This window comes from Anopheles moucheti (assembly GCF_943734755.1).
Source record: "Anopheles moucheti chromosome X unlocalized genomic scaffold, idAnoMoucSN_F20_07 X_unloc_4, whole genome shotgun sequence".
In the NCBI taxonomy this organism is placed as follows: domain Eukaryota; kingdom Metazoa; phylum Arthropoda; class Insecta; order Diptera; family Culicidae; genus Anopheles; species Anopheles moucheti.
Window position 1 is genome coordinate 682,501 of NW_026453548.1, and position 5,000 is coordinate 687,500.

The following is a 5,000-nucleotide window of genomic DNA, read 5'->3' on the forward strand; positions in this document are numbered from 1 at the left end:
TGGGAGGTCCCGAAAGCGTCGCTGGCGGAGAAGCGGTGCTTCCGGTGCCTGGAGCGTGGCCACTTCGCCGGGCAGTGCTCGGGCGAGGACCGCAGCAAGATATGCATCCGGTGTGGCGCGGAAGGCCACAAGGCGGTTACTTGTATCGGCCAAGTCCGATGTCTAAAGTGTGGTGGCCCGCACCCGATTGCCTCCGCCCTGTGCAAAAATACGGACCGACGATGATTGAGGTGCTCCAAATCAACATCGGCAAGAGCAGGAGCGCCCAAGATCTTGCGCTCCAGCGTATGAGGGAGGAAGCAGCAGACGTTATGCTCGTGACGGAGCTATACGCAGTGCCGGCCAACAACGGCAATTGGGCGTCTGATGAGCAACTCAAGGCCGCGATTGTCACCAGCGGCCAACGGTTCCCCATCCAGCGGGTGAGGAGTGTACAGCATCCAGGCATAGTGGCAGCAGATGTAGCAGGTATAGTCTTTATCTGCTGCTACATTCCGCCATCTGTCGGGCTCCCGGACTTCGAGCGGCAGATGGACCGGCTGGAGGTTCTGGCGAGAGGTCACCCCCACGTCGTCCTGGCCGGTGACTTCAACGCGTGGCACGGGGCCTGGGGGAGCGAGCGTGCCAACCTTAAGGGTGAGGCGCTCCTCCAGACGGCAACGAGCATCGGGTTGGAGGTGCTCAACCGCGGAACGGAGCCGACTTTCCTGGGAAACGGTGTGGCCCGGCCCAGCAGGGTGGACGTCGCCTTCGCGAGTCCATCGCTCTGCCGACCGGATGGAGTAGCGGAGGTCATCAGCTCCTGGAGGACGCTAGACCGCTACTCTTATAGCGACCACCGCTATATCCGGTTTGCGGTCGGGCAACAGCCTCGTGCTGGCCAGCGGCCCGGACGGGGCATCCAGCGGCTGGAAGGCGTCGGAGTACGGGAGGCGGGTGTTCGCTGGCGAACTCGCCAGTTTTGCCCCCGTACTTTCGAAATGGCACTCGAGGCGACCCGTTTTGCCGATCGGGTGACCGATGCGGCAAGCCTGGGGATGGTGCTCGCAGAGGCCTGCGATGCCACCATGGCAAGGATCGGCCACTCTCAGCAGAGAAAGAGCGCGAATGTGTACTGGTGGACTCCGGCCATTGAGGAGCTGACCGAGCGCTGCCGGTTGGCCCGGGAAAGGCAGAGCACGGCCTTGGACGAGACATCTGTCGAGTTGGCATCGCAGGAGCACCAGGAGGCGCGTGCTGCCTTAAGGACGGCAATTAAGGCCAGCAAGCAGCGCCAGTTCGATGAGTGGCTGCAGGCCCTAGCCGCGGACGAGACGGGACAGTGGTTCCGGCAGGTCCTTCTGCGGTTTCGGGGCAGCTGGACGGCGCGTGAACGTGACCCAGCGGTGCTGCAGCGGATCGTAGAGGAGCTGTTTCCGGAGCATCCCCCGGTCGAGTGGCCGGACGTCGCGCCTTCGGAAGGGGACACTCCGGTCCGTCCGATCAGCTGCGCGGAGCTCCAGGCGATAGCGAGCGAGCTGCATCCGCGGAAAGCGCCTGGCCTGGATGGAGTGCCAAATGCTGCGGTGACGGTTGCCATCCGCAAGCATCCAGAGTCCTTCGTCGGGGTCTTCCAGAGCTGCCTGGACACGGGCGTCATTCCACGCGAGTGGAAGAGGCAAAAGCTGGTGCTGTTGCCTAAACCAGGTAAGCCACCGGGCGAAGCGTCGTCCTGTCGCCCGATCTGCCTGATAGACAACCCAGCGAAGGTGTTCGAGCGGACGGCACTCGACAGGCTTAATGAGCACCTCGAGGATCCGGAGTCGCCTCAGCTAGCGGAGAACCAGTTCGGATTCCGGAGACAGCGAAGCACCCTGCAGGCGATCCAGCTGGTGGTGGAGGCAGGCGAGCGCGCGATGTCCTTCGGCAGGACGAACCAGCGGGACAGGCGCTGCCTGCTGGTTGTGGCGTTGGATGTTAAGAACGCCTTCAACACTGCCAGCTGGCAGGCGATAGCGATGGCCCTGCGCGAGAAAGGGGTCCCAGCGCAGCTGCAACTCCTTCTCCGCGACTACTTTACCGACAGGGAGCTGGTGTACGACACCCATGACGGCCCGGTGTCACGTCGGGTAACGGCAGGCGTTCCACAGGGGTCAATCCTTGGCCCGACTCTGTGGAACGTCATGTACGACGGCGTTCTGCGAATCCAGCTCCCTGAAGGGGCCACCATCGTCGGTTTCGCTGACGACATCGCCATCCTGGCCGAGGGCCGCACACCGGAGGAGTCGGCGACGGTTGCCGAGACAGCGATTGAGGCGGTGATGGGGTGGCTTGAGGCACGTCATCTCAGTCTCGCCCCCCACAAGACCGAGGCGGTGCTCATTTCGAGTCTGAGACGAGGACGACTGGAGGTTCCGGTACGCGTCGGTGAAGTGACCTGCACCACTGGGAGATCGATGCGCTATCTGGGGGTCCAGCTTCATGAGAAGCTATCGTGGAAACCGCACGTGGAAGCGGCCGCGGACAAGGCCCTCCGTGCGGTGGCGGTTGTCACCTCGGTGATGCGAAACCACAGCGGCCCGCAGGTGGCCAAGCGGCGATTGCTGGCAGGAGTTGCGGAGTCTGTCATTCGGTACGCCTCGCCCATCTGGGCTAAGGCGACCGATATGCAGTGGTGCCGCAGACGACTGGCCCAGGTGCAGAAGCCGCTGGCACGCGGGGTGTCGAGCTCGTTTCGCTCGGTGTCCTATGAGGTGTCGGTGGTGATGGCCGGTCTTGTACCCTACCGTCTAATTATCCAAGAGGACGCAAGGTGCCACAGCAGGCTGTCGGCTGAACCTGGCATCAGCAGGAAGGAGGCTCGAGCAATGGAGCGAGCGGCCACGATGATAGAGTGGCAGAACGCGTGGGACCGTGCGGCGGCAACACCATCGGCCAGCCGCTATCAGACGTGGGCACACAGCCTGATTCCCGACCTGCACCGGTGGACGGGACGTAAGCACGGGAAGGTGGACTTCCACCTTTCGCAGGTGCTCTCCGGACATGGATTTTTCCGAGAGTACCTGCATGTCTGCGGCTTCGCTTCGTCCCCGGAGTGTCCACGGTGCGTAGGGTCGGTGGAGTCGGTGGCCCACGTCTTGTTCGAGTGCCCCGTGTTCGAGGAGATCCGACGTGAGCTGTTGGGCTGGGGGACATCCGAATCGGTCCAGCTCAGCAACATGGCCGAGAAGCTGCTGGAGAGTGCGGAGTGGTGGGACCGCATTCAAAGGGCAGCGAAAAACATCACCACCGTGCTGCAACAGCTGTGGCGCGATGAGGAGGCCCTCGCCAGCGGTCGAGCTGAAGCGGCTTTCGCCGAGGACGAGGAAGTGGTCCTCGAAAGTGTGGCCGCACTCTTCGGCGAGGAAGTGGAAGACGTCTTCGTAGAAGACATCACGAGACGGGTAAATGAAACGCGAGCAGCGCGTCAACGGTCTGCCCGCAACAGACGGCTTCGCGGCAGGGCGGAGGATCGGGCGCGTGTGCGACTGGCTGCGGACGTCGCAGCAGCACTGGCCGCTCGGGATGACGAGGTACTGCGGGCGGCAGTAGAGGCGGAGCGCGAGGGCCTAGCTCCTCCTCCAATCCCTCGGCGGAGCAGGGGAGAACCAGCTTCCCCTGAAACGGTTAGAGTTCGCCACGAGAGGCGACTGTTCATGCAGCGAGTGTGGAGAGCTCGTGTCCGCGAAGAGGGTCCCTCGACAACGCGCCGTCGTCGGTCCATTCCGACGGAGGCGGATCTAATCCGGTCTCGGCGGAATAGACGAGAGAATGAAAGAAGACGTCGAGCTGCAGGTCGGCGATGGACAGCTGCGGAGGAGGCTTCCGCCAGCGAGGCGGAATGGTCCGATCGCTAGATTGCGAGCTAGCTTGAGAGCCTAAAGTGTTAAAATACGAGCGAGTCATGCGGACTCAGTTAGCGTACGCTTTCAATATGCGGGTAAAGGAAAGAGCAATTTAATAAAGAGATTGGGTAGGGACATCCGAAAGGGTTCATAATGACGCACGACAAATCCCTGGCGGGCGACGTCGTTCGTCAAGAGCGTGGGTTTACGCTATTGTTTTTAGAACATAATGTTTATGAACAATAAAACCTGCAATTGTTTTTTAAAAAAAAAAAAACGAAGTGGAGCTTGCGGCTTAATTTGACTCAACACGGGAAAATTTACCAGGTCCGAACTTATCGAGGTAAGACAGATTGAGAGCTCTTTCTCAAATTTAAGGGTAGTGGTGCATGGCCGTTCTTAGTTCGTGGAATGATTTGTCTGGTTAATTCCGATAACGAACGCGACTCAAACAAGCTAACTAGAACGCTGTCAGCAGTGCACCTCCGGGCGCACCTGACGTCAAGGCCGGCGGCCCCTTCACGGGCGGTCGTCGGCCACGTTTGCCCTGCTTAGCGGGACAACTTGTGTTTAGCAAGGTGAGAATGAGCGATAACAGGTCCGTGATGCCCTTAGATGTTCTGGGCTGCACGCGTGCTACAATGTGAGCAGCAGCGTGTTCTCGCCAATTGGCGCCCCCATTCCGAGAGGAACGGGAAATCACCCAAATGCTCATTTAGTTGGGATTGGGGACTGCAACGGTCCCCATGAACCTGGAATTTCTAGTAAGTGCTAGTCATTAGCTAGCGCTGATTACGTCCCTGCCCTTTGTACACACCGCCCGTCGCTACTACCGATGGATTATTTAGTGAGGTCTCTGGAGGCACACCTTCCGCGGTTCCTTCGTGAGCTGCAGCTGGCATGGCCGAAGTTGACCGAACTTGATGATTTAGAGGAAGTAAAAGTCGTAACAAGGTTTCCGTAGGTGAACCTGCGGAAGGATCATTACCGATCAATACATATATGTTGTTGTGTGAGTTGGTTAGAGAGATAGAGAAACACGGTATCAGCAGAACAAACTGCTATGTTACCTTTTGGGGGCCGCGCACGCCAATTAGACCCGCGAGAGAGGTGTGTCTATACTACGATATTGAGCGT